Source organism: Oryctolagus cuniculus, chromosome X (genome assembly GCF_964237555.1).
Source record: "Oryctolagus cuniculus chromosome X, mOryCun1.1, whole genome shotgun sequence".
Taxonomy (NCBI): Eukaryota; Metazoa; Chordata; class Mammalia; order Lagomorpha; family Leporidae; genus Oryctolagus; species Oryctolagus cuniculus.
Window position 1 is genome coordinate 116,046,052 of NC_091453.1, and position 23,372 is coordinate 116,069,423.

Here is a 23,372-nt window from a genome sequence, read left to right on the forward strand (position 1 = left end):
AAGTACAGCTTATAGATTACAATGGCTTCCCCCCCATAACGTCCCTCCCACCCGCAACCCTCCCCTTTCCACTCCCTCTCCCCTTCCATTCACATCAAGATTAATTTTCGATTCTCTTTATATACAGAAGATCAATTTAGCATACATTAAGTAAAGATTTCAACAGTTTGCTTCCACACAGAAACATAAAGTGATAAATACTGTTTGAGTACTAGTTATAACATTAAATCTCAATGTACAGCACACTAAAGATCCTACATGAGTAGTAAGTACGCAGTGACTCCTGTTGTTGACTTAACAAATTGACACTCTTGTTTATGGCATCAGTAATCTCCCTAGGCTCTTGTCATGAGCTGCCAAGGCTATGGAAGCTCCCTGAGTTCACCGACTGTGTCTCATATTTAGACAATTACTGTATTTTGAATATCCAGATGGATACTACTGTTTTGCTTAAATATTATAATGTAAAAAATACCACAAAAATTAGTGGCTTTAAACACTAACCACATTCTTTTTTTTTTTTTTTGTCTCTCAAGATTCTGTACTGATTGGTCTCTTCTCCATGATATGTCATTTGAGATGCAGTCATCTGGATATTTGATTGAACTGGAAGACAATTGGTGCTGACCATGAATTGTGAGCACAGTTGGTGCTTACCCCCAGAGTCTCTTTGGTTCTTCCCCATGTGATATTTCCATTTGGCTTGGACTTTCATCGAACGGTAGCTGGTTTTCAAAATGAAGGAACTGGATACCATCATCCCTTGAAAGGCATGTCTTTCATTTAGCAGTCTCAGAATATCACTTTTGCTGTATTCTGTTGCTTAAAGCCAGATACAAGTCCAGCTCAAATTCAAGGGGGAATAAAATAGCCCTCCAACAGTTGATGTGAGAAACAGCATGAGCAGAACAAGAGGGGAGCAAATTGTTAAGAATACACTTTGGGACTAACTACCACATTTTATTTCAATGGAGGTAGAGTTTGTGTTACTGCATTTTGTTCTTCTTGCTGGTATTGAATTATTTTTCAAGAAGAGAAAGGGACAGAAATATTTTTATCATTATGAAATCAGAAATGCATTCAGCACTTTAAAAGTTATTTGCTTAATAGATATCAAGAGATCATATTAATGAATTTTTAAAGATATTGTCATTATGTGGATTTGATTCCTCAGATTTCCATAGCACATTGTCGCTCAACATTAATTAACTTTGACAACATGAGGCTGGCCAATGAATTAAATTAAACGTGGCAGGGAGTGGGGGAAGGAAGCTAACATTCATCTATCCATTTATTTATTCATGATTTCACTTGTATAAAGGTGTTAAAATGGGACTGTAAATGTCTCAATTTTAATTGAGGGCTTGAAAGACTGAAAACAATATCTTCTTTCCTAGAGTGGGGCTCTTTTATGTGAGACTTTCAATGGAACTTTCTGGAAACTGGTTTGTAAGACATGAACCATGTCCCACCGACAATCTTGAAGGCACTAAAAAGATTAAAGATAAAGAAATATGGAGAGAGAGAATTCTGGTATAGATAGTTATGGAACTCCTGTGACACACTCTGTCACTTCGACACCTTATGCCAATTAGGGTAAGTTCTTCCCTCATATATTAAATGAGGAATATTTAGAAGAGACCATTATGGGGGCTTGCAGTGTGTCACTTGAAGTTGAGGCGACACAGAGCGCAGGTATCTCATAATTGCCTGATAAATCAAGAATTGGGCCTGGTGCTGTGGCATAGTGTGTAAAGCTGCTGTTTGCAGTGCTGGCATCCCATATGGGTGCTGATTTTCATCCTGGATGCTCCACTTCTAATCCAAATCTCTGCTAAGGCCTGGGAAAGCAGTAGAAGATGGTCCAATCCTTGGGTACCTGCACCTATGTGGGAGACCTGGAAAAAGCCCCGAGCTCCTGGCTTCAGATTGTTGAGCTCCGGTGGTTGCGGTCATCTGGGGAGTGAACCAGCGCTTGGAAGTTGTTTATCCCTCTTTCTCTGCCTCTCCATCTCTCTGGGTAACTCTGACTTTCAAATAAATAAATAAATCTCAATAAATCAAGAGTCAGTATCTATGGACCCGAGGAATAAGAGAAGAGGATGCTGAGAGAAAAGTAAGAACAACAGAAAGACAAAGAGAAAGGGGTACTTCATTTTGCTGTTGATAATTTGCTTTTTGTGTTATGGGCCAAAGGGATCTGCAGGGGCATGGATGTCATCTTGTAGACATCTTAAAATGGGACTCTTCCCAAAAGGTTATCTGTAGGAAGAAGCAATGTGACCCTGCAGGAGGTGGAGCTCAGAATTTATACCTGAAACATGGAGTCATATGAATAGAGCCAGAAGGATAGAAATATCTTGATCAATGGAATAGAATTCACAGTCCAGAAATAAACTACACACTTATGGTCAACTGATTTTGGACAAGGATGCTAAGACCATTCAATGGGGAAATAATAAATAAATGGTGTTGAGACAACTCGATAGCCGCATGCGAAAGTATGAAATTGGACTCTTGCCTTCTGCTGTGTACAAAAAAAAAAAACCCTCAAAATGTATCAAAGGCCTAAATATAAAGGTGAGAAGTATGACAAAATGCTTAGAAGAAAACAGAAGTAAATTTTTGTAGTTCTTGATTTGACAATGGATTCATAGATATGACACCAAAATGAAAAGAATTTGACCACATAAAAAATTTAAAATTTTGTATTCCAAAGGACACTGTCAAGAAGGTAAAAAAACAGCCCATAGAATGGGAGAAAACATTTGAAAATCATATATTTAATAAAAAGCATATCTATAAAATATAAAGAACACTTGCAACTCAATAATAAAATTTCAAAATGGGTAAATAACCTGAATAGACAATTCCCTAGATAAAATACACAAATGGCCAATAAGCACGCAAAGAGATGCTCAACATCACTAGTCATCAGGGAAATGCAAATCAAAACCACAATGAAACAACACTTCACATCCATTAGGATCACTAGTATAACAAAAAAATAAAACAGATAATAGCAAATACTGGAGAGGATGTAGAAAAATTTGGAGCCTCATTTGCTGCTTGGTGGATACGTAAAGCAGTATGACTGCTTTGTAAACCAATCTGGAAGCTCATCGGAAAACTTAACTAATGTTACCATATAAGCAAGCACTTCTACTACAAGGTATTTACGTGAGATTTTTTAAGGTATATTTATTTTTATTTATTTGAAAGGTGGAGAGAGAGAGAGAGAGAGAGAGCAAGCTTCCATCCACTGGTTTACTCACCAAATGGCCAAAACAACTGGAGCTGTGCCAAACTGAAGCCAGGAGCCAGGAGTTTCTTCTGGGTCTCCCACGTGGGATGTAAGGGCTCAAGAACTTGGGCTATATTCTGCTGCTTTCCCAGGTGCATTAGAAGGGAGCTGAATTGGAAGTGGAGCAGCTGGGACTTGAATTAGCACCTATATATGATGCTGGTGCTGCAGATGGAGGCTTAACCCACTATGCCACAGGACTAGCCCCCACTCAAGAGATTTTAAAACATGTTTACACAGAAATGGTACACTAACAGGCATTTATTATTTATAATAGCAAAAAAAGTGGTAAAAAATTCATCAACTGATGCACAATTAAATAAAACATTTCTACACAACGGAATCTTCCTTAGGGATAAAAATTAGAATGATGTGTTAAAGTATGCTACAACATGGATAAATTTTGACCATATTAGGTGAGTAAAAGAACCAAGTCACAAAAGATCACATATTATAGGATTACATTCATGTGAAAGTCCAGAAGAGAGAAAAAAAGAAATCTTTATACAGAGAAAATAGATTACTGGTTGATTAAGACTGAAAGAGGAATGGGGAAATAGTCATGTGATAGCTAAAGGATTTATAATTTATTTTTGAGGTGATAAAAATGTTCTAAAACAGTCTGATTGTTACAACTCTGAATACTAAAAACCATTGAAGTGTGCAATTTAAGAAGATTGCATAGTGTGTGAATTATATCTCAATAAAGCTCTTTTTAAAAATTTCCCAGCCAGAAAGGTAACTTCATCCATGAAGTGGCAACTGTAGTTCGACATTCTCAGTGGGGATTCTCAAGAAACCTACTACAGCCTATTAGAAGGGAGAAAGTCAAATCTGGGAACACACCACAGTCAGAGGGTACCTACAATAATTTTAACTGACCAACCATGAAACACTGGGCTTTTCTCCTAGTCTTCTCTCCCCTTGGTTGCAACCATTGATGGACCATTCAGGTAAATATCTAAGGGAGGAGTATTTTAGGCAGAGCGAGCACTATACACGTAGTCATAAGATGAGCACACTCAGGTCATTGATCTGGAATGGAGTGAATGAAGGGGATAAAGGTAGGGAGTGAAGTGGGGAGGAACAGGGAGTTCAACTATAAAAATGACCATAAATTCATTCAATTTGTGCATCCATGTCCTTGAGATTGCATGCAATCCATGCAGTGGCAACTGCAATCATGTTATTGCATGTCCTCCCATCAAAAGATAGACTGTTCCTTCACTGTTTAAATCTGGGTTGGCTCTGTGATTTTCTTTGACCAAAACACATTAACAAACAAAACACATGCAGAAGACTGGGACGCACTTGTGCAATGAAGCTTACTCTGTTGCTGATCTTGGAATTCCAGGCAGCCAAAGTAAAATATCCAGGCTAGTCTTGTAGATAATTAGAGACAGATGAACTGGTGGCCTCCATTATTCTAGTTGACATTCAGACATATGAAGCCATTGAGTTAACTGCAGATTCATGGATCAGTCCAACCTAGACTATCAATAGACCCACCCAACGTAACCCAGTCCAAATTTCTGACCCACAAAATTGTGAGCTAAAGAAATGATTATTGTTTTCAGCCATTGCATTTTGGGGTGATTTGTTACATAGAAAAATCTAACTAACAATAAAGTAGGCTTCTGAATCACATCTCTGATTTGTGTTAAAAGCTGAAGGAGTGGAATGGATTTTCAAGTTCTTATAGCCTAAAACCCGTCTCACAAGATTTGGGGTTTATCCTCTAGCTAACAAAAATAGGTAGGTATTTAAAAAAGTATTTTCTTTTTTTAAGGGTGTGACATACTTCTCTTTTATTCAACTTTTATTTAATAAATATAAATTTACAAAGCACAACTTTTGAATTATAGCGGCTTTTCCCCCCATAACCTCCCTCCCACCTGCAACCATCCCATCTCCCAATCCCTCTCCCATCCCATTCTTCATCAAGATTCATTCTCAATTATCTTTATATACAAAAGATCAATTTAGTATACACTAAGTAAAGATTTTAACAGACTGCACCCACATAGACACACAAAGTATAGAGTACTATTTGGGTAGTAGTTTTACCATTAATTCACATAGTACAACACACTAAGGACAGAGATCCTACATGGGGAGTAAGTGCACAGTGACTCCCATTGTTGATTTAACAATTGACACTCTTATTTATGACGTCAGTAATCTCCCGAAGCTCTTGTCATGGGCTGCCAAGGCTATGGAAGTCCCTCGAGTTCACCAACTCCAATCTTATTTAGACAAGGCCATATTCAAAGTGGAATTTCTCTTCTCCCTTCAGAGAAAGGTACCTCCTTCTTTGATGGCCGGTTCTTTCTGCTGGGATATCACTCGCAGAGATCTTTCATTTAGGTCATTTTTTTTCCACAGTGTCTTGGCTTTCCATGCCTGAGAAACTCTCATGGGCTTTTCAGCCAGATCCAAATGCCTTAAGGGCTGATTTTGAGGCCAGAGTGCTCTTTAGGGCATTTGCCATTCTATGAGTCTGCTCTCTATCCTGCTTCCCATGTAGGATCATTCTCTTCTTTTTAATTCTATCAATTATTCTGAGCTGCACAGTTACCTTGGAGACAAAACATCTTCAGTGGAAAGAGCATTAACAGTGTGTGGATTAGTCTTCCCCTAAGAGGGGCTAAATTCTATTCTAATAATTAAAGTGATATCAACTCTCATTTTTTGAGCTCTTGCTATAGCCCAGGCACCTTCATTTTCTAATTTCATTGATCCTCATAACCACCTTAAGAGGTAAGGACTGTTGTTCCCAGTTTACACACTGATATTCAGAGAAGGTAACTTAGTTGACCAAGGTCACACAGCTAGTAAGTAATAGTGTCAGGATTCAAATTTTGATTTGCAGGTTTCAATAACTCAAACCTTTAATACAGTACTACACAGCCACTCTCTTAAGACATATCAACTCATCCTGTAGTCTGCAGTCACTGACCTGGTTTTCTTGCTGGGATAAATTAGGCTAGAACTCTGAAGATGTTATTGCTGACTACCAGTGGATGAGTTCGTTCCATCCACTGTAGTTCAGCCTCATGCCTTTTTCTCTCATTTCTTGCTTTGTACCATCTGCAGCTGGCCTAGGTCCTCCCATTTCAGCAGGAGTGGAACAGCTGGGTGAAACCTTTCCTTCTTGAGGGGATCTCATGGGAGAGGAGAAGCCAAGTGCTGCTCCTGGAAAGGCCTGGCAACATTTTTACTCTTCATTAAAAGTTTATGTGCATTATACACTTCATTATATGCAATTGGGTTTCTTATATGGCACTCGAGTACATGAATGACTCCCTAGACACATTTGTGAGTTTCCATTGTTGTAATATAAAGGCTAGCCAAGTCACAAGACAGACATGTTTTAAAGTATTCAATTATTGCTGGCACAATAACCGAATCCAGGGGAGGTTTTATTTTACACCCTCCACAGGATTGCTTGAGGGACAGCATTAGTATTTCTATTGGTCAAAATCTTTCAGTTGTGAATCTGAGTAGTCAGGAAGAATGGAAGGGCCATGGATTGGGTAGAAAATTACCCTTATTTACAATTTATTGCAAATTGGCTTGTACTCTGTTGTACTGTGAGCTAGTTTATACAACATAAATGTAAATCCTAGAAAGTCTAGTATTTTTATATTGAGAAGAGAATGAGGCAATAAGTGTTGTGTATCTTTAACAGTAGGCAAAGATATATGTATTCATTCATTTCATGATTCATTCATTTATGTCAACTGACATTTACTGAGTATTTATTATGTACCCACTGAAGTGCTAGACATTACATGTATAGAGATAATATAAGACACAGGGTTCAGCCAGCGCCGTGGTTCACTAGGCTAATCCTAGCGGCCATTTGTGGGGTGAACCAACGGAAGGAAGACCTTTCTCTCTCTCTCTCTCTCTCTCTCTCTCTCTCTCTCACTGCCTAACTCTGCCTGTCAAAAAAAAGACACAAGGTTCAACCTTAAGGAATTCATCCTCTAGTGGGGTGACAGATACATTTACAATTTCAGTGTAGTGCATCAGATGGCATTAGACAGATATGCCTAGAGTATTACAGGAACACAGATTAGAAAGTGGTACATGAAGAGAAAATGGCTAAGGAACAGAGTTATTAGCAGAAAGATATTTGGCTTTGGAGAACTGGGTGTTTGGCTGGTTGGAAGGTGGATGGCTGGCCTCCAGGGCAACCTTGGGAAGCCTTGTGTTAAACATGGCACACATATCCTGTGTGAAAGATGGCTGATCTGCTTATTTCTGCAGGTGTTCAGTATTATTACATGAACAAGAGATAAACAATGAGATTCAAAGCATTACACACTTCAGAGTTGGCTTGTTCCAACAGTTAGCTGATCTTCACCAGTACAGTCACACCATCCTATCAGTTGTCATGTTTCCATGTGCCTCTCCAGCCTCTCCCCCACCATTAAGATCCTCAATGCACCCCAAGCAGCCTAACTGCTTGCCTTCCTTTACTTTCAGCTCTCCTAATTAACTTGATTGGATAACTAAGTGGAAGGCTAATATGTTTTACAGCGCATGTTTCAGAGAAACGATACTTTAGGCAAGAAGAATAATGTTAAAGGAGGGTCTTCAACAGTGATAGCAGGGACACCTTCCATTGGTATACACTCCTAAGCTACTTGGAGGCAGCCTCATTCTCTCCTTCTGCTCAGGGTAGTTCATTAAAAAGTCCATGAACTGAAACCCAGACAGGACTGCTTAGTATTTTTCTATTTTAAAGTTCCAGAAAGATATTTTATAATATTCATTGTTGGGCACCAATGGAGCAGGTCTGAGAATATGGATAGTTCAGACAAACCCAACCCTATGATTAGAAGGAAAGCTCTGTACTTGGTTGGACTCATGAGTCACCAGGAGATTCAGGGTATATGAGATTTTCTTCTCAGCTTTTGAAAACTTGGGTGTTACTTGACTCTCTGACTTCCATCTTTTTGTCTTGATTAAGAGAATTAAAATAAATTAAAATCAAAAACAAAATTCAAAATAAAAGTGAAAATTTTGAAGAGTTGGGGCCAGTGCTGTGGTGTAGTGGGTGAAGCCACCGCCTACAGTGCCAGCATCCCATATGGGCGCCGGTTCAAGTCCCAGCTGCTCCACTTCTGATCTAGCTCTCTGCTATGGCCTGGGAAAGCAGTAGAAGATGGCTCAAGTCCTTGGGCCGCTGTGCTCACATGGGAGAACCGGAAGAAGTTCCTGACTCCTGGCTTCGGATCAGCACAGCTCAGGCCATTGCGGCCAACTGGGGAGTGAACTTGTGGATGGAAGACCTCTCTCTCTCTCTCTCTCTCCCTTTCCCTCCACCCTTCTCTCTCTCTGTCTCTTCTTTCTGTGTAATTCTGACTTTCAAATAAATAAATCTTTAAAAAATTTTAAGAGTTGTGAGGTTTACATGAGATGACAAATATAAAGCACTTAGAATAGTGCTTAGCACACAATAATTTTTTAAAAAAGTTTTATTTATTTTATTTGAAAAAGATACAGATAGAGATTACAGAGATATAGAGATGATAGAGATAGAGAAAGAGATAAAGATAGAGATAGAACAGAGATAAGGAGAGAGAGAATATCTTCTATCTACTGGTTCACTCCCCAGATGGCCACAACAGCCAGGGCTGGGAGTGGCCAAAGCCAAGAGCCAGAAATTTCTTCTGGGTCCCCCAGCTGAATGGAAGGGGCCCAAAACACTTGGGCCATATTCTACTGTTTTCTCAGGCCATTAGCATGGTGCTGGATCAGAAGTGGATTTGCTGCAATACGAACCCGAGCATATATGGGATACCAGTGTTGCAGGAGGCAACTTTACCTGTAATGCCACATGCCGGCCCTACGGCAAATTCTAATATTTTTGCTTTTATTGTCTTTAATACATAGAAAGAACAACTTTGTTGTCATTGTGAATGTTTTTTCAAGTTATTTTTAAAGCAATCACTTCCATATTAATAGAAAATTTTGCTAGCATTTTAGGAAAATAAAGTTTCCCAGAGGCAAGATAGATTCTTTCTAGAGAGGAAATACAGCTTATGAGGCCAGTACTGTGGCATAGTGGGTTAAGCCACAGCTCGTTATGCTGGCATCTCCTATGGGTGCCCGCTTGAGACCTTGCTGCAACACTTCTGAACAGGTTCCCTGATAATGTGCCTGGGAAAGCAGTGGAAGATGTCCCAAGTGCTTAGGCCCCTGTTACCTTGGAAGAAACTCTGGGCTCCTGGCTTCCACCTGGCACATTGCAGCCATCTGGGGAGTGAACTAGTGAATGGAAGCTCTCTCTCTCTCCCTCTCTCTCTCTCTCTCTCTCAGTCTTTCCCTCTGTCTCTCCTTCTCTGTAACTCTGTGTTCTAAATAAATAAATACTTTTAAAAGGAAATAGAGCATACACTGTTGCTAACATATTTGAATCTATTTCCAAATGGCTTTCAGTTATTGCAAGTTCTTACTCAGAGCTTGGTCATATTTAGAAATGCAATATAGTGTTTTCCATTTATTTTTACAGTTGAAGAACAAACAGAAATTGTAAACAGGCTTCAGGGAATTGTTTTTAAAGCCTTATTAGCTGAAACTGTGGGCCAAAGGAATATTAAGGTTTCTGGGGTTGTTTCATGACTAATATAAAGTGTTGGAGTCAGGTTATCTCAGGGGACTCCTACACTTGTTCTTGTTTGGTGTCTTCTGAAACATCTTCATTACCTACACTTCATACTAGAAATGATTCATGGATTCTCATATGCCTGTTAAGTCTGGAGGGGAAGATTTCTGATTCTCCTTTCTCGCCTTTTCCAAAATGAGGGCTGATGAGCAAGGGCACATACCCTAATCTGTGTTCCCCTTTGGGTTTCTAGGCAAGGAAGACATGAAACAGCCACTGCTTTGTCTTAAACTGCCCAACTGTTGTGAACTGAGGGTACATAGGTGCTGAGACAAGTTGAGCTAACGATAGGTAACCACCAATATTAGCTCTGAATTAAAAATTGCACAGTCCAACTAGCACTCTGCAAGACATAGTCTAGAACAGAAGTCAACACATTTTCCTGTGCAGTGCTAGATATCTATTTTGCACTTTGTGAGCCATTGGGCTTCTGTTGTAACTATTAGCCCCTACTGGACTCCACTCTTTGCAGTAATAGACATGGTTTCATTCTAAAAAAAACTTTATTAACAAAAACAGGTGGTGTGTATAATTTGGTCTAAGAACTGTAGTTTGCTGAACTCTGGTTTAAGAGAATGTTGAAAGTCTAGGCTGGGGACAAGAAGATGGACTGACCTGGATGTTGCTTGGGCTTTGCTGAGTTAATCCAATTCAGGATTCATATTTTGTCCAGCTTCATGAAACTGGGAAGGACCTAAGGCTCCTTCCCATCCCAAGCAAGAGAGGTGAGGCACACCAGTGAAATCTACACTGAGATGAAGAGAGTAAGCACAGTCTGTGGGCCTCCATATTTTACAAACTTTAAAGAGAAGGGGAGGGGGAGAAAAGTGTATTTCGGTTAATCCATGATGATTTATACTTTGGTATGTCATCAGCAGGGTTCAACTCAAGGTGAGTTAATGGAGCTGCTATGACCTATTGATCTTGTTATGTCATCAAAAGGAACAGCTTTTGACTAGAAAACATTGGGTTTCTTCCTAGTGTGGCTTCTAGTTTGTTGCCGTTCTTCATAAAATTCCAAATGTGTCAATAACAATTTGCTGATGCCACAGTTTTGTGGTGTGTGTGTGTGTGTGTGTGTGTTTAGACAACATTTTAAATAATTCCACTCTTGGGACCAAATCATAGCTTTTTTTAAAAATTTTTTTTGACAGGCAGAGTGGACAGTGAGAGAGACAGAGAGAAAGGTCTTCCTTTTTGCCGTTGGTTCACCCTCCAATGGCCACCGTGGCCGGCGCACTGCGCTGATCCGATAGCAGGAGCTAGGTATTTATCCTGTTCTCCCCTGGGGTACAGGGCCCAAGCACCTGGGCCATCCTCCACTGCCTTCCCGGGCCACAGCAGAGAGCTGGCCTGAAAGAGGAGCAACCGGGATAGAATCTGGCACCCCAACTGGGACTAGAACCCGGAGTGCTGGTGCTGCAAGTGGAGGATTAGCCAAGGGAGCTGCGGCGCCAGCCGCAAATCATAGCTTTGTGAATAGGAAGGGGCTAGTGGGTAGCCCTTTCTAAAGTTTGGCCATCTTATTGCATACATTTGCACGAAGGAGTGTAAAATCCAAGGAAAGTGGGAATGACTGAAAAGGTATTTGATGTCTTGTTTCTTTAGACCTAATTCAAAATACAAACCTTTGCCCGCAGTTGCAGTGATGAGATGGATCAGCCTTAGCTAAACAATGTGATAACCTGAGTGTTGCTATTTTGTAGTGAGGAGGGAACAACACATATTTAGCAAAAGCAGACCTTTATTTAATTAGCCCTGATGTAAAGATTCATTGTCTTTTGCTGCTACAGAGCTTTAAGAGAGTGCCAGGTACCTGACGGCCGGCTCCTACTGGGACTAATTCCATCCAGACAGCTCAAGCATGTTCATTAGGTACTGATTAGGTTTCACACAGGTGGGGAAGGTTAGGCATATAGATAGAGAGAAGGTGCTGATTGTGTTAAGCATAAAACACCATCTGTTTCTCAAGTAAGAAAAGGAACTGTATCCCCACTTCTGGAGGGAGAACAGGCCATTGCTGAAGCTACTGCTCTTTAATTCTCTTTCTTTCCTTCTCCCACTGCATTCATGGATTTCAAAACCAGATGGCAAATAATGAATAAAGGAAACATGAAATAATATAGCAGAAGTCTGTTGAAAAAGATGCTTAGTTTCTAACCATAACATTCAGGCTTGCTGATTCAGAATTAATGGGAAATTCCCCCTCCTCCCCAATGCAGAATTGTACTGGGCATGAAAATAGAATACTTCATTGATTTGTTTTCAATGTAAGGATGCTTTTTCCCCCAAGGCAAGCAGCCTTCCCATTTAGCTGGGCTCTTCAAGGCACTTTAATATGGTTTTGTTTGGGACCAAAGAATGCAAATGAGCCGACACTAAGATGCCCCTTTTCTAATAGAAATTAAACAGGCTGGAGGAAGGGGGAGGAGAGGTAGCAGTTTATGGAGTGAGCTGATGGGTACTTGAACTCACCTGATGAAAGGTCCTCCTACTTTGTTGCTCGCCTACACAGCTAGCAGCTCACAATGCTGCCCTCTTTCCAGCCTGCCTCGCAGAGCAAACCACCTACCACCTGGCTTTTCTCCATTCACCATTCCCCTTTCCTGTTGAAAACTTTCCTACCCAGCAGGTGCTGTTGGGGGTTCAGAGTGGGATGTAGAGCCTGTCCCCTCCTATGCTTCAATTCATGATCTCATTGGTAATGAGTCCCATCTTAATTATTGTTAGAGCTCAGCCAAGCTGGCTGGAAGTCAGTCAATATGAAGTCCATCTCCACTCGAGCAAATGAGGGAGCAAATGCCTTGCCCTAGAGCAATGGCCAGTAAATCCTTCTGGAGCACTTGTGGTAGGCTTCAGTTCTGTGGGTTCAGTGTGGGATATGAAGCCTGAATACCTACCTCCACTGTATTAGGAGACAATCCCCAGCATGCAGTAAGTGGAGCTGCAGTCAGGGAAGGGTCATTAATCACTGCTGTCAGACACAAAGGGCCTGGAGACTCCCTGACTTCAGAGGCTGATTGAAGATAACAAATGTCTCAGGTTCTTTCCCACAACCCAGTGGTCCTGGCTGCTGCTTGAGAGTGGGTACTTTATAAATATGCAAAGCCTGGCCTCAGCAGAGATGTTTCCTAAATTAGAAAACAATTTTCTAATAAGAGGGGCCCACAGACTATCACAGACTGCTATTTGCCAATGATTAGTAATGTTACATTTATTTATTTATATTTATTTGAGAGGCAGAGAATGAGACTCCCATCCACTGGTTCACTCCCCAAATGCCTGGAAGCTTGGAACTCCATCCAGGTCTCCCACATGGGTGGCAGGAAATCAACCACTTGAGCCATCACCTGCTGCTTCCCAGGGCTGAATTAACAGGAAGCTGGAATCAGCAGCACAGCTGGGACTGGAACCCTGACACTCTGATATTGGATGCAGGTGTCCCAAGTGGCATCTCAACCCAGTAATGTTCTTTTAGCGTGACACTTAAGGCTCTTCATGATCCAACACTCTTTCTCTTCCCCACTATACACACCTGATCTCAGAGAGATCCACATTGAGTGCCTGACTGTCCTACAAAGCTATTGAGAGTCGCCCCTCCCATTTTCATATGTATCATTTCTTCTGACTAGAATGACTGTGTTCTCTTTTTTCCTCCATTGTGTCCCAACCTATTGTTCAGAGGGCATTTATGCTTTCCTCAGACTGTTGGCTCCTTTAGACCTATTCCTACTCTTATCACCTCTGGAAACTAGCACATGCTTTTTAGGATTTTTTAAATTTATATTTTATAGTTTTTCATTTTTTGGGAGAGGGAGAGAAACTGAAATTCCCCACCCACTGGTTTATTCCCTAAATGCCTGCAGTGACCCTGGGTGGGGGGGGGCAAAATCAGGATCTAAGAACTCAATCAGATTTATCATGTGGGTGGCAGGAACCCAGTCACCTGATACATCATCTGATGCCATATAGGGTTTGCATTAGAAGAAAACTGGAGTCAGGAGCCAAAGCCAGTACTCTAACCTAGATATTGTACTATGGGATATGGGTGTCTTAACCTCTGCAATCACCACTAGGCCAAACACTTGCCTTTGACCTCTGGGATTCTTAACGTGTGTCTTTCATGGTTTTTTTCCTTTACCAGTAGACTGTCCTAGGAATATGGAGCCTTTTTCTTCTATTCCTTCATTTCCCCTGTAAAATTAATCACAGAGATTAGCAAAAAGGGGACGAGAAACTAAGGTTTATGTGTACCAACTGTATGGCACATGTGTACACACACACAAACACACACATTTATTTCCTCAATAAATTCAATAAGGTTCTTTTTTTTTTAAAAAAAGAGTTATTTATTTATTTATAAGGCAATTATATATATATATATATATATATATATATACATACAGAGAGACATGTGACTTCTATCCACTGGTTCACTCCCCAAATGGCCACAACAGCCAGGGCTGGGCCACGCGGAAGCCAGGAGCCTGGAACTTCACCTCAGTCTCCCATGTGGGCAACAGGGGCCTGAGAACTTGGGCCTGTCTTCTGCTGCTTTCCCAGGTGCATTAGCAGGTCACTGGATCAGAAATGCAGCAGTGAGTTCTTGAATTGGCACTCTGACATGGCATGCTAGCATCACAGGTCATGGCTTAACCCGCTGCACCTCAGTGCTGGCACAAGAAGATTCTTTTGATGCTATAACGAGTACTCAAACAATATATTTCACTTTGTGTTTCTATGGGGGTGCAAACGGTTGAAATCTTTGCTTAATGTACACTAAACTGATCTTCTTAAAAAAAAAAAAAAGAAAAAAAAAGAAATTATCAATTCCCAACTTGACTCTCACTGGGATTAAACATGACAATAGGTCTGATCTAATTTCATCATCATTTAAAAAAATCATCTATTATTTTTCACTTTATGTTTATGTGTGGGAGCAAACTGTTGAAATCCTTACTTGAGGTATACTAAGCTGATCTTCTGTATATTAAGATAATCGAAAATGAATCTTGATGTGAATGGAAGGGGAGAGGGAGTGGGAAAGGGGAGGGTTGTGGGTGGGAGGGACGGTATGGGGGGGGAAGCCATTGTAATCCATGAGTCGTACTTTGGAAATTTATATTCATTAAATAAAAGATAAAAAAAAGAAGATTCTTTTATTTAATTTGTAAAAGTCTATTTTAGGGGCAGGCACTGTGATGTAGCGGAAAAAGCCGCTACCTGTGGTGCCGGCATCCCATATGGGCGCTGGTTCGAGTTCTGGCTGTTCCACTTTTGATCCAGTTCTCTGCTATGGCTTGGGAAAGCAGTAGAAGATGGTCCAAGTCCTTGGGCCCCTGCATCCACCTGGGACACCCGGAAGATGCTCCTGGCTCCTGGCTTCGGATCGGTGTAGCTCTGGCCATTGCAGCCATCTGGGGAGTGAACCAGCAGATGGAAGACCTCTCTCTCTGTCTCTCTCTGTCTCTCTCTCTCTCTCTCTCTCTCTGCCTCTATTCTCTCTGTGTAACTGTAAAAAAAAGTCTATTTTAAGGAATTATACAAAGAGAAAATTGGAATATTACAAATGTTGGATTTTTTCCATTTTTAATGAATTTTTAAAAAATTTATTTAAGGCACACAGAATACATGTATTTCATATATGCAGATTCAAGAACATAGTGATACTTCCCACCTTACCCTCCCTCCTGCCAAGGCTCTCACCCTTCTTCCTCCTCCCTCTCCTATTCCCATTCTTATTTTTTTACAAAGATCTATTTTCAGTTAACTTTATTCTCATAAGATTAACCCTACACTAAGTAAAGAGTTCAACAAATAGTATGAAGAATAAAACCCACTGTTCCTCAACAGTTGAGACAAAGGCTGTTAAAAATCATTGCATCTCTTAAAAATTCCCTTAATCCCCACCCCCACAAATCATTGCATCTCAAAGTGTCAATTTCACTCCTATAGATTACCTTTTAGGTACTCTATTAGTTACCACTGATCAAGGAGAACACATGGTATTTGTCTCTTTGGGACTGGCTTATTTTACTAAATATAATGGTTTCCAGTTGCATATATTTTGCTGCAAACAACAGGATTTCATTTTTTTTTTTTACTGCTGTGTAGTATCCCATGGTGTATATATTTCATAAGATGTACAGTGTTCAGCTGATGGGCATCTGGGTTGATTCCATATCCTAGCTATTATGAATTGAGCTGCAAATACAGATCATTCTTTCATATGCTGGTCTATTTTCATTGAGGTGAATTCCCAGGAGTGGGTGGAATTTTAATATTAGTATCTGACATATAACTTAGTGTATACTGCATCTGTCCCAATAGAGTCACAGTTATGCCAGATAAAAAAACCAATATAACCAAGTTCACCCTTTTAAACAATGAAATAAAGTGATTTACATAAAGTAACTAGATTAAAGTTACAATGGAGTCATTGTAAAACAATTATTTTAGAACTGGAAGGCCTCTCACAGCCCAAACCCCTTCTTTGCCAAACTAAAATACACATTGTGTTACCTTTGGGTCATGTCCAAATGCCTTACTGTGACATTACAGGTCATGGTAAAGCACAACTTCAGGGTAACAATTATGCCCCTCCTTTGGGTATATCTTATCCATAGGTCTTTGTATAGTGGCTGGCACCTGGTAGGCACTCAATGTATTTATAGAATAAATGAATTATGTTAAAAAGTAAGCGTTTGGAATTAAATGTTAAAGTACTTTCCATTGTGAGAAGAATTTTGAAACAATGAAATGTATCCTTGTTATTAGGGCTAATTCTAGTTATAGATTGCAGAATTACCTTTTGAAAATTCTTCCACTGTATAGCGTTGTCTATTCAGATATAGTTTAAAAATTCCACTTAGTCACCAGAAGATTGGTAGCAAAGAGGTAACTGACACTTTGAGAAGCAATGACTTGAACAGCCCCTGTCTTGACTGTTGAGGAACAGATTTTTTTTTGTACTACTTGTTGAACTCTTTACTTAACATAGAGTTAATCATATGTGTATAAAGTCAACTGAAAATAGATCTCAGTAAAAAATAAGAGTGGGAATAAGAGAGGGAGGAGGAAGAGGCATGGGAGTATGGGTGGGAGGGTGGGTACAATGGGAAGAATCACCATGTTCCTAAAGTTGTAATTATGAAGTGTATGAAGTTTGTCACTATAAGAAAAAGAGATAATGTTCAAGGATCATGATTAAATTGCTACAGGTACCACCCAAAAATCGGCTATTAGGTCAAATTGCATCATAGTATTTGACAGATTATTTTGAGCCCTGAGGAAGTAAGATGTAGGGGATTTTGGATGTGTCCTCCTGGAATAACTTCATGGAGATATCCATAGCAGCAAAAAAAAAAAAAAAAATCAAGTTAGGAGAATTGGAAGGATTAAAAGAAAGCTGCATCAAACCATGGATCTTATAGAAGGGTTGGCAGGTAAGATGACACTAACATGGGAGGGGAATCATGAAAACTGGAGAATGGCTACTCAAATATAAACTTCACCCCATGCACAATGTTGCCCAAGACTGACAATGAAGATGGTAGCACAAAATGTTAGAGATTGTGCAGGACTTGATGAACAGGTATACACTTACGTAACTTGAATGTAAAACACATGGCTGTGGAGTTATACAGAAACTTTGAGATGACTTCTTTTAACATGAAGATACAGACCAAAAGTGAATTGTTCAAAATCAAGAGTTTTACAAGAAACATATCTGGCATTGAATTTACCATCCTCCTAATCTGGTGCTATTTTCACCTCACCAGACCATCACACTTCAAATACTTTAAACATTTTAAATGCATTAAAAGAATTTTTTTATTAATGTTAACTTATCTGTTCTTAAGTACTAGGTGCTTTTGAATTTGAATCAGGCTTGAAAAGTGTTTATGAAATATTTCTTTTTATTTTACTTGGAAGAGTAAATGCAGAGAGAGAAGGAGAGGCAGAGAGAGGGAGGTTTTCCATCCACTGGTTCACTCCCCAATTGGCTGCAATGGCCAGAGCTGTGTCCATCTGAAGCCAGGAGCCAGGAGCTTCTTCCGGGTCTCGCACATGGGTGCAGGGTCCCAAGGGCTTGGATCAACTTCTACTGCTTTCTCAGGCTATACCAGAGTACTGGATCTGAAGTGGAGCAGCCAGAACTCGTACCAGCACCCATATGATTGGGCCATCCTTCACTGCTTTCCCAGACCACAGCAGAGAGCTGGATAGGACGTGGAACAGCCAGTACTTGAACTGGTACCCACATAGGATGCTGGCACTGCAAGTGGTGGCTTTACTAGCTACACCACAGTGCCGGTCCTGACACTTTTTCTTTTTGCCATCTTGGTTCTCCTTTATGTTTTCAAATTTCTCCCACTAATGTATAGCAGGCATTGTCAACACCCTGTCTTGTCTTTGCAGATATTTCTATAAAAGGAATTCCACAACTTCTTGCTAAGCTCTGGGACTGTTTTATGTCTACTGTTCCTACTAGGATCATAGGTACATCTCCAGTTTTTAGATCTTTTGGTTTGTTCTCTATAGTGGTGAATATCTTCGATGATTTAGTATTATTTATGGCAAATACACCAAGAATGCCCTCCCCAGATCTTATGGACTGATCCCTCATTACACTGTACCCATCTTAACCTGCTGTGTCAAGAATATAAGAGGGCCATCGCCGTGGCTCACTAGGCTAATCCTCTGCCTTGCGGCGCCGGCACACCGGGTTCTAGTCCCGGTCGGGGCGCCGGATTCTGTCCTGGTTACCCCTCTTCCAGGCCAGCTCTCTGCTCTGGCCAGAGAGTGCAGTGGAGGATGGCCCAAGTGCTTGGGCCCTGCACCCGCATGGGAGACCAGGGGAAGCACCTGGCTCCTGCCATCGGATCAGCGCAGTGCGCCGGCCGCAGCGGCCATTGGAGGGTGAACCAACGGCAAAGGAAGACCTTTCTCTCTGTCTCTCTCTCTCACTGTCCACTCTGCCTGTCAAAAAAATATATATATAAAAGAAACAGATTTTTCCACCAATTACTACTTATCTCCTGTAGTAACCCTCTTTTGTGGAGTCATATTCATCCAAAAAGTGATTCTGAATTAGCTATATTGTCGAGGCACTCTTGCCTACACCACCAGCTCCAACTACCACAAGTTTTACATTGAGTCATTTTCAGCAGACCTGGGAGCCACCAAGCCTCTGACCCCCACTGCAGCCCTCAGAACTGTGCCATGTGCTCTCCCAGTCTGAAATAGCAGGGGCCAGGAGTTCTGGCAAAACAATAGCTGCTGCTGCTCCTCAAAGCATTCTTATCCCCACTGTATAGACAAGGAAAACTCTGGCTCTGAGAACAAAATGATTTGCCAAACTTCATATAGCCAGAAAGTTGAAGTTCTGTGTTTGAGCTCAAATTGATCTGTCACAAAAGCCAATATTTTTCTGCTGTCATTTTGGCTCCTCAATGCTTGAATGCCAGGGCCTAGATGGGAATGAGATAGGGGGCTTATGTTCTAGAAAGAATAAATTTTAAATTTTGATTAATCAGCCAAATGTGATTCAGTTACAATTTGGTATTTAGTGAAGCACTTGATACGTGCTTTATTAGATGCTGGGATCATATAGAGAAGAGTTTTAGGAATGGCTAGAAACTCATCTTGGAGAGTGTGTAATTTTAGTTGGATTTCAATGGAAGGATCAGATCATTAGAAATAAAAGAAAGAACTTCTAGGCTAGTGGATGTTTGGTTAAAACAGACTGAGTTGGGAGGGCCCTGGACATATATATGGATCGGATTTGCTGTGCAGCCCAACCCCATTATTTGAGTTATCATTGTTCTTACAAAATCCTGGTTTGAGACTTGCCTAGAGCACAATCTATCCATAAATAAGACTCCTGGCCTCAATGATGAAAATCCTTGAGGTCTTCACTCGTGATGAAGAATCCATCACAGTGACCTATACATAGACCTCTCCTCTTTTGATTCAATGGATCATTGCAGGCCCATGATTCCACTAAGAAACCATATATTCTCTTTTTTGTGCTTTCTTGATTGCCATCTACAAGGATTATAAAAAGAAAAACATATAATTAGAAATCAGGCTGTAATTCCACCACAGAGTTCCTTTAAATTTGATGGAAAAGATTCCTTAAGGGAAATGTATTTATGTGTCTCTGAGCCTTATTTTCCTCATCTATAAAATTAAGACAGTAAAATCCACATTGCTAGATTGCTGTGAGTATTAAAATATATCATATATGTGGCACTTGGCTTGGTGAAAAGCACATACAATAATGTGATTTTGGTAATATTTAGTCAACTATTTTTGCCTCTAGAGGAAGAATTCCTCCTATATTTGATCACAATCCACATGAAGAATAGGACTTATGCTTGTTTTGTCTAGCACCTAACACATGGATTTGCTATTTTAGGTGACCAGTAAGTATTTGCTGGCTGGATGACTGAATGGGTGAGTGGAAAGAATAGCATCAACCAAAGTGCACAACACCTAGTTGGGATTTAACAATTACTTGTTAAATTGTTTGTGTAATGAACCTGCTTCAGTAATGGATAGGGAAACAGAGGACCAGAAAATCCGTGAATCCTTAAGACTCATTTATACCATCTTTTCTCCATCAATTGTTGTGAAAAGAGTTATAAATTTCCCTTTTAGAGTCCTGGTCCATCACCTTCTCTGAAATATAAGTTGAACCACAAGTCAAAGGATACCTCCTCAACTGACAGAGTAAAAACTCGTCACAAGGGTTTCCCTTTTTTTTTTCACTTTTATTTAATAAACATAAATTTCCAAAGCACAGCTTATGGATTACAATGGCTTTTCCTCCCCATAAGTTCCCTCCCACCTGCAACCCTCCCATCTCCTGCTCCCTCTCCCATTCCATTCACATCGATTCATTTTCAATTCTCTTTATATACAGGAGATCAATTTAGTATATATTAAGTAGAGATTTCAACAGTTTGCACCCACACAGAAACATAAAGTGTAAAATACTATTTGAGTATTGTTGGGAATTGCCTAAAATAGTCCCGAACAACATGGCACCTGGTGGATGATTGGGGGGAGTGTCTGTGGCTGCTGCGGTTAAGCTGCGCGAGATCGGACTACCTGCAGGAATAGGTCTGCTTTAGTTCTGGACATGTGGACAGTGCCTGATCCCTATACCTCACTTAAGGTGCCCCTGTGCGTGGCACACCCACGCCTGCATGACCTTTTCGATGACTGGCTCCCCTACTGCGCATGTCCTTCGTAAACTTTATAAGCCTGTACACTTCCTCAATAAAGCAGTTTCTGCTTCGACAGAACTCATGGGTGCTTGTGGTGTGTTCATCACCCGTCAACCTTACCCTTCCCGTTTGCCTTGTTGGGGAGTGTCTGTACTGGCTCCTGCTGGTCAAGGGCCAGCCTGGGACTTGAGACCCCAACAAGTGGCGCCCAACATGGGACACTATGGGCTCGAACGAGCCCTAAAGAAGGACTGACTCCCGCCAGAGAGAAGGACTGACTGGACAAAGTGAAAGTACCGGCGGACGTGGCTAAGCGAGGCTAAGGTATCCCCAAAAGGATGGGGCAATCTCATGCTAAGTTTGAGGACCCAGCGCCTAAGGTGCTGAGAAATATACTGAAGACTCAAGGTTTAGAAATTTCTGACTCTCAAGCCGAGAAGGCTTGGGAAGCCCTTACTGAAGCGGCGCCATGGCTCGCTGCTGCCAATATTTTTGACTGGTTCACATGGGACCAGGTGGAACAGCTGGTTCAAAAACAGGAGATCAATCTCAGGACTGTTCCTCCATTGGGGACCTACCCTACCCTGTCTGCCCTTAAGGCTTGTTTTCCACCGACCCCAACGGGAGGAAAGCCACACAAAAAAATCTTGCACACCTAAGCCGGTTGATATGAAACAGTTGAGCTGGGTGGCCTTTGATGAGGAATGTCAGAGGCAGTTGAAACTAAGGTAGAGCCTTCAGGTGTGGTGTTAACCCCTAAAGGCCCAGTGCGGCCTCAACGCACCACACCTCCATTGACAGAGGGGACGTCTGGCCTTGTTCTGCCCATGTGGCCATCCCCTTATGGGCATTCCCCTCCCTTGGATCTTGTCCTTCTAACTGAGATGGCTTGCAGTCGCCATTTTATGGACCTGGTGGAGTCTCACCCTCACCCTGCATGGCTTTTCCGGTAAATGTCAATCCGGGAGGCAACCGGCATGCACCGTGGTATCCTTGGGAAGCCCATGGGCTAAAAGAATTAAAAAAGGCTTTTTCTGAGATGGGCCAAATTCTCCATGGGCCGAGACTATTCTCCAGGGTCTCACTCATCAATGATGTATTACCCAAGACTGGAAAAATTTGGCTAAAGCTGTACTCCCTGGTCCTCTATACATAAAGTGGTGCGCCTTTTTTAAGGAGTGTCATAAGCAGGCAGAAAGAAACCAGGCTGCTAATCCTCCTATACCAGTAACTTTCAGGATGCTTTCTGGACAGATCATAAGGCATTCTATGAGGATCTCCTAGAGGAGGAAGAACATCAACAGCAATTTAAGTCACCAGGCTCCTTAAGCAACTACAGGGGTGACCCGTTCTTCAAGGCTTCTAGGACTGTTGTTCCAGCCCCCCGGGTCAGACCTCACCCCCAATCCTAGAGGCCACTGTTTCATTGGTCCCTGCAATTCAGTGGCTCCCAGGGCCACCTATATGGGTGGAACAGTAGCCGCTGAAGGGTTTCCCTTTAAAAGGTAACTACTTACTTCTAAGCTCTTAAAAGGGAGCAGCTCCTGGGAGGCTGGGAGGCCAAGATGCTCATTGGGTACACTAAGCCTGAAATATGGTTTTGGACAGGTCATGAGAGACTTGAAATTTGTTGAGGTCCAACAGAGGAGAAAGCATTGTGTCTAATTTATTTTAAATGAACATATAAATCTCTACTTTGGAGGCTATTTCTTTCTCTTTGGCCCCTCTACATTTGCAATCAAATCCTTTACATTTCTTTTATGCTCACTGTACAACCCGACCTTTGTGTGAAAGGTTCAGTGTTACATTAAGACTTAACTTTGTGTCTTCATTTAGCACATATGGAAAGCAGAATTAAAAATACAAGTTTATTTCAGTTTCAAGGAGTTTTGGTGCAAAATTTTCTTCACTATACGTGGAAAAATGAGTATTAGAAAAAAAAGTCTATATGGCATTAAAAAATTCTCATCAAAATAAACTCATGCTTTTGATTCCATTTTCCATGAACTTTCTGAAGGACTGACATTTTTTTAAAAGATATCTTTTATTTATTTGAAAGACAGAGTTACAGAGAGAGGTAGAGACAGAGAGAAAAGTCTTCCATACACTGGTTCATTCCCCAGATGGCCACAATGGCCAGAGATGCACCTAT

General features: G+C 41.0%; 1 pseudogene; it reads right to left on the minus strand.

The window, feature by feature from the left end:
* The window catches only part of LOC100338093 (GTPase KRas-like), a 154,853-nt pseudogene that overhangs the window by 65,993 nt on the left and 65,488 nt on the right, over positions 1–23,372 (minus strand).